Genomic DNA, 7,849 nt, shown 5'->3' on the forward strand with positions numbered 1-7,849 from the left:
AGCGTCGTTTGACGCGAATTGACCCTGAGCTTGGCGCTCAAAAACGTCAACGGCGTACGGGCAATCTTGTCGAAGAGGAACTACGAACGAGAAATATTAGATCCGACCCATGTGTCGTGTTTAGAGTCGAAGATCAACAAAATTGATCGCTTCCTCCATGATTTGTAGGACGAGTGCGGTAAACATCGCTCGTTAGAGCAGTCGGTGCAGGCTCACCATATCGAACGGTTGGAAGGCCGTTCGAAGAGTGTGTGCTCCATGTTGGAGTACAAACGGAAATATCACGCTCTTTGTGATGAGCTGCCTTCCGTTCATCGCGGTTTCGAGGATCTTCGGACCCGACATGAGAATCTCCAGATTCAGCATGAGAATCTGGTTCGTGACTAGCAGAACCTTTTAGGATTTCTTGAAAAGGGTGGTCAGATCCGTTCTAGAAAGAAACCGCGTTCTGATGGTACGGGTGGAGCCGACCAACGTAAAACGTAGGATGAGTTCGCACACATTGGTGGATTCCCACGGTGGTCAACGTTTCCTTGTGGAATGTATTCAAATCTCCGTGATGTGAAGGGGCAGCGAACGAATCATCTCGTTCTCTGGTGCGGTTATCCACCTTCACATGACAGCTGGGAGCCTCGTTTCCAGCTGATTGTTCACGTTGAGGGCCTCGTCCGTCAGTATGACGAGACTTATCCGATGAATCAAAAATTCCATCGGAAACACGCGCCCCTGGCGCTTTAAATCGATTGCAAAGCGTCAATGGCATCACGCATCTCATAGCCTTTATTAAATATGTAATACCTAAATTTAAGACGATAGATATGCAAGCCCTTCCCCAGGGCGAAAAAAGGGAATAGACATCACCTTTTACTCGTTTCGTGTTGTCAACACAACTCCCAAGAGCTTTCAGAAGAGGGGTACCCTAGCCACTTCACCAGATACTAGTATTGACATTCATAATGACGTCGCTATAAAAGTTTCTCCACATGATACTGAAAGTCCCCCCGCGCATCAAGCAGCGCGGGAGGGGGCCGAAATTTCGACGGAAGCGTTTGCTGCTCTACGGAATGAGGTACAACTTCTTCGTGAGGTTCTTGCTCGGGTTGAGAGCTCATTTGAGGCGGTTTGGGACCGTCTTTCGACGCTGGAATGTCAGCAGCCTCGTTTAGAGGGCCAGCTGAACATCCTGGCGAGGATGCAGCAATCTGCGGTACGACCGCCTGTCTCGGCGCAAGCGCCTCCAAGTCCACGTGGGAAGGGTCCCGATATGGCTTAAGCAAGCCAACGCAAAACAGTGGGTGTCTACGCAGCTTGCTGTACGCTTGCTGGAATGGTTTAGCGTATAAGCTAGGCCTTTCTTGACCACGACCGTTATTGATTCAATAAACTACGGGCGCAATTTGGTCTTGAAGGCCACGGAAACCAAGCTGGTAGGTAGATTTTTAGCGTTTAGTAAAACTCGATCTCCGACTATAAAAGAATTAATACAGCTTCTGCCTTTGGCATCTGCTTATTCTTTTTGTTTGTCTTAGCTATCAGCCATCGTATCCCTTACATGTCTTAAGACACTGAATCGCGTCGCGAGAAGCTCGCTTAGTTATTTCCGAACGGCAACAGGGCTAATATCAGCAAGGCTATCGGCTAATTCTCCCCCACCAAGCCCTGAACCACGCAGTGGTATCGTTAGTGGAACGTGCGGGTGGGTATAACCGTTTATATAAAACGGAGTATAGCCTGTAGAGGCATGAACAGCGTTATTTAACGCAAATTCCACTACTGAAAGCATTGAGCTCCAGCACTTTAGTGTCTGAGCACACACGCTGCGTAAAACGTCTTCAATAACGCGATTAACACGTTCAGTTTGACAATCGGTCTGCAAATGGTCCGCAGTGGACATATCCAATCTGGTGCCAAGCACTCGGAAAATTGATTTCCAGAATTTACCCGTGAAACGGGGATCCCAATCAGAGACAATTGCCACTGGCAAACCATGTTGTCGAAACACGCGACGATAAACAGCTTAGCTGAACCCTCTCCATCAATGGAATCCGGCACGGCCGCTAGGTGAGCCATTTTGCTCAAATGGTCAACAAAGACCACTATACCGGACTTACCGGCTGAATCTTTCGGTAGCCCAAAAACAATGGACTTCTAGCATTTTATGGGGACGGGAAGACTCACCAGTGGCGCAGCAGCATGTGACGAGGGTTTAACCCGTTGGCACGTTTCGCATGTGCGAACATATGTGCTGACCCATTTATAAAGTTTGGGCCACCAATAACTCTGGCTGATAGAGCCGTAAGTCTTTTCTCTACCGCGATGACCACCAAGAACAGTATCGTGTGCCTCGTAGAGGATCCGGTACTTCAAATCCTCATCATGAGGAACAACGACACGCGGAGGGTCCGCGATGTCTGTGCAATAAAGCAACAGGTTGTTATCGATAAAAAATCGATGTAACCTTGCACGCAAACGTGCCGGTAATTTAATACCTGAATCCGAGTTCTTTGAAGCTCGTAGCTGAGCTACACACTGTTCATCCCTGGAGTATACCGAACGGATTAATTCAGGAATAGGTGACGAGATAGTCGTTGAATGAGAAAGCTCATAATCCGGTCCGCGTAATAACGCATCGGCCAATGCATTTTGCTTGCCGGGTTTATACTTCACCTCGATGTTGTATTCCGCAAAAAAAGGATAGCCATCGCGCCATTCTCTCTGAAAGATGGGGCGACTTAGTCGCCGTGCGTAATGCCGCATGATCTGTATAAATCGCAAACGGCTTAGAGCCGAGCAGATGAGGTCTGAATTTGACGAGGGCATACTTCATAGCAAGTAACTCTTTGTCATAAACTGGGTAGTTCTTTTCCGTAGCTTTAAGCTGTCTAGACTCGAACGCAATAACACGTTCGTGCCCATCAACATCCGTTTGTTACAGAGCACTGCCAATGGCAAAATCTGATGCGTCACAGACGACACTGAAAGGCCAATTTGGGTTTGGCAGTGCCAGAATCGAGGCATGGATAAGACTATCCTTAACTGCTCGATAAGCAATATTTTCGTTGCTAGTCCAGCGCCATTCTGTATCCTTTTTAAGGAGATTAGATAATGGCCTAGCCGTATCAGCGTAATTTTTGCTATATTTGTGTAAATAATTGGCGAGACCCAACCACTTACGCAAATCCTTTTCGTTTTTAGGAACCGGCTAATCTAGTATGGCTTTTACCTTAGCAGGATCCGCTCTAAGGCCTCGCTTTCCAATGAAGCATCCTAAAAGGAATTTTGACTGCGCCAAAAATGCATTGAGATGCATTTTCATACAATTTGTTTGTGCGCATGCACTCGAGCACTGCTCGCAGATAGTCTAAATGGTTTTCCATATTCGACCGACCCTGCTCTGCACGACAATGGGCAAAAATGTCATCGAAATAAGTCTATGCATAGCCTCGATGAAGGCGAAACAGTTGCGTCAATAGACGATTAAATGTTGCCGGGGCGTCGGAAAGCCCTTGTTGCATAACCAGCCACTCCCATAATATGCTGTTTGGGGTGCTAACCGCTGTAAGCGGGATATCCCTAGCTTGCATGAGCAATTGGTAGTAACCATCGACTAAGTCTAATGCACTGTACATCGTACATCCCACCATATTGTTCTGAAGAACATCCTTTCTAGGAATGGGGGTTTGTGCTGGTATAGTGGCCGCATTAAGTTTATTTTAAGCATGTACAATGCGCCATTTACCATTTAGCGTTTTGACACAAAATGTCGGTTCTGAATGAGGAGATTTGCTCTCTCCTACGATTCCAGGCTTGTGCTCAGCAAGGAAGAAATCGTCAATGACGTCACAATGCTCCTTTGGTAAAGGCCATTGTCTTGTAATACAGTATTTGGTTCCCGGAAATAAGTCAGTCTCATGACGAACACCTCTATCCGGAGGTAAAACATATGGTGGGTAATTTCATACCACATCTTGGAATTCCTCAATTAAGGAATAAAGGGATCCGTAGGATCTTTAAGGATCGATGGCCCATTTCGCGCACTAAGTGCAGCTTTTGTGTCATCCAGGACAGCTTCTTCTAGAAGTAACGATGAGTTTAACTCAGCCCTAGGTCGAATGACCACCATTTCAGATAAGTCACCAGCTTTTAAGGCTCGACCGCACTCATCAATAGACATTTCGTCAAGATCTTAAAATAGCATGTAACGAAGGAATTGCCGCAAGGCTAACTTCTCCCTGAATGTTACCGGTCACACCATTTACAAGCGTATGTAATTGCTCACTCGTATCACTTTGTGAGGGTATACACGCTTCGTGTCCATCCTGTCTTGGAGTGGAGACAATACGCTGCTTAGAGGCCGGGACATTCATGTCCCCGGGTTTTCCAGCCTGTATTGGTTCTCTACAAGACATGGTGTCTAATTTGACATCCGACAAGGAGTTAGGTAACTTAACTTCCTTACCCAGCGAACGTTTACGTGTCGCTTCACGTGCATTAGGAGGGTTTGACCCAAAATTCCCTGGCAAACCGCCAATAGTGTCACTATTGAAACTCAGTATGGTGCCACATCGGCCGACCACGCTCGGTGGACTTAGACGTGCCACTATACGTATCTCAGGGATATTGCACCCTTGAGGTCTGGGCCAACCGCCAACAGTGTCACTACTAACACTCAGTATCATGCCACCTCGGCCGACCATACTTGGTGGACTTGGACGTGCCTCTCCACGTATCTCAGGAATATTGCACCCTTGATGATTCGGACTTAGGCAAACAATGCTTTCAGCATTTAGTGAATCGTTATTATAACGAGTGTCACTCGACGGAGTACGTGCCGTTCCACTTATTTCTGCTGAGTCGGGCTCAGAATTAATGTTTTTAACACTACCGCTTATTAACTCAGACATGCCAATGTCTAAAACACTGATAGACTCATTCAATTATGTGCGCCAATAGCGCTTTTGTTGCCTAGCAAAGGGGGTTCATGACTCTCCAAAACTTTGCTAGGAACATTGGGCGTGGCGCCTAAGGTTTTAGACCTCGAATCGACCCATGGCTCATGGTATTCTAACCAGGCCATACCAAGGATGAGATCATATCTTGAATCCAAATTAAGGACGAGACAGCGTTCCATACTGTCAAAATCCAAAAACTTTATACCTAAGTTCAATGGAACCTTGGGAACAGTGACACAAGTCCCAGTCGCTAAGCGAACAGTGATTGTATCACCTTCATGCGCTCTAAGCGCCTCAACGTATTGTTGACTTCCTACAAGGGAAAGGCGTCGAGCATAAATACAAGACGCTCCGGAGTCAATTAAAATTGACCACGGCTTATCAAAGCCATTTACAGTCACTTGAGTGACTAGCAAGCCAGGTTTGTACTCCCGCCCCGTGCCATTAAGCACCGAGCTAATTGGGGCTCGGATCTGTTTATTCTCACCTCCTTGAGGTTCAACAGAGCCTAGGCCTTCCCCAGTAGAGCGCCCCGCACCTACTGGGTATTGACGTTTTCCCGCACCTTACCAGATCCCTAGTATAGGTCGGGGTTGGAGCTCTTTCGAGATTTACGCGAATTTCGAAGAGGGCAGACAGGGCGTTAATGTTTCGCGCTTCCACACATATAACATCTACGGATGGTCTTATGCTGTTCCACAGCTTGAAGAGCCTCTTCTCCTTCCTCAACGAGGCTTAAATCCAAAGGTTTCGCTCTATTTGACGGAATCCATGTGCTCGAAGAGCTTGTTCGGTAAACAGGCGTGCTAACGCGAGCAGACTTCAAGTCAAATTCGGCGCGTAGCGCTTTGGCAACTGCCTCTTCGAATGTAGCCGGATGAGATCGGAACAATTGCGTCCGGGCAACGCCCTCATTGAGACCCTCCATAAAGATGGTCATTACAATTGCTTCTTGCACCAGGCCTTGATGCATAGGTGCAATGCGAGTTCTCAATTCCTGGACAAAGTCCCCTAGGGTTCTCTTACCCTGTCGAGTCGCTAGGAGCCGTGCTCGCATGCGAAAAGCCTGATCAGGCGGTGCAAACATGCTGGTCATTTGCTGATTCCGCGAAACTCATGGGAAAAAAGTGTCGTTTGAGGACGTGCTGCAAGATAGTGCTCACTCCATGGCCCTACCTCCAAGTTTGGAAATGGCCATAGCCACCTTTTGCCGTTCTGAAGAGAACAAGGCGGAATCAATGGACATTTCCATCTGCTTAATCCAAAAAGGGGGATTTTCTCCATCTTTTCCCTCAAATGTTTTTACAGGTACAGTTAGAGGGCGAGCCCTCGGCTCTGAGTCAGGTACAGAGATGTACCGGGTTGGCATAGATGCCGCTAAATGGTCCTGTAACCTGACCGACCAGGGAGGCTTCGTACCGCATGAAGGCTGCAAGCCTTACATGCAGGACCTCTGGTCCCTGGGAGGTAATAATTTCCACGTGCTCAAGCCCGAATAAGGTTTTGAGCTCGTCATAAGCGGCGCGTTGCGCTTCTGACAAATCTGGAGCATGCAGGACCTCTAGCCCCTGGGAGGTAATAATTTCCACGTGCTTAAGCCCGAATAAGGTTTTGAGCATGTCATTAGCGGCGCGTTGCGCTTCTGACAAATCTGGAACCTCTTCCATATCCGTGGGAAATTAGTCTTGTAAAGACTCAGGCGAAGATTGACTACGAGTGCTAGAAGGTGTAGCGGAGCTACCTCGCTCCTAAAGTCAGAGGAAGACTTTCAGACTCGGAGAGTCACTTAGTTCTATTGAACTAATGGGTTTAACAACTCAGAAAATCGTACAAGCTATTAAAGCTTAAGGAATCCTAGTTCAAGGGATTCAGGGGTTCGTAGAACCAAGTGTCAACTAGTGCCCGAGAGGATATACCTTAGAAAGGCTTCTATCTCTTACAGATCAATGCGCAAGCCTTAGAAAGGTACTTGATGTTTTAAGATCAAAAGGGGAACTAAACATAATTTAATTATTTAAATCTAAAAACCTTACCCTAGCTAATTAAATATAGATTTTGGTCGCCAGATTTATATCTGGCGGCGACCACATTTGCTACCCAAAATAAATGGGATTTAAGTAACTAACTATTTTAAAAATTAGATACAAAGATGTTTTACCCATAAATTAAATGTACCACAACAACGGTTCTCCAACCGATGTATGCCCAATTACAGTGACCGTGTTCAGCTTATTGTAAGCATGAAGCTTGCGCCATCCGCCTGTAGCTTTACGCACACAAAAGGTCGGGCTGCAGTGAGGCGATTTGCTCTCACGCACATGTCCCGCCTTGGCTTGCTTGTCGAAGAACTCATCGATACAATCGACTTGTTCTTTCGGCAACGTCCATTGCTTGGTCACACAATACTTGGTGCTAGTTTCGAGGTCTTTCTCGTGCCCGATGCCCCTATCTGCAGGTAGGCGGCTCGGCACTTCTTCTGGAAACACATCGCGATGTTCTACAGAACCTCAAGGAACGGACTGTCTCTCAAGGCATCCCAGCCTTGAGCAGCGTACCGCTTCATTTTGTCCGTTCTAGGACTATCTCGTCCATCGTGGACGACGAGCAACAGTCGACCAAGTTCTCTCCTGGAACTGGTGCGACTTTTTCGTGGATCTTTCCTTCCTTTAATTCGGCAAGGAACAGATCCCGCGACATCTCCGGGAGATTTACTATCTCCTCGGCAGATTTAAAGACTTGCCGGAGCACCTCACCTGAGGATGCCTCCGCAATTTCGTCTTTGACGGACTCGAACATCTCGTTCGAAGGCCCTTCTCTTTATTAGAGACTGATCCAAAGGTCACTCGTTTAGACGTGCCTTTGATCGTCCTAATCTGTCGGGTACTCGTTCTTCGAGT

This window comes from Bremia lactucae, linkage group LG1, assembly GCF_004359215.1.
Source record: "Bremia lactucae strain SF5 linkage group LG1, whole genome shotgun sequence".
NCBI lineage: Eukaryota > Oomycota > Peronosporomycetes > Peronosporales > Peronosporaceae > Bremia > Bremia lactucae.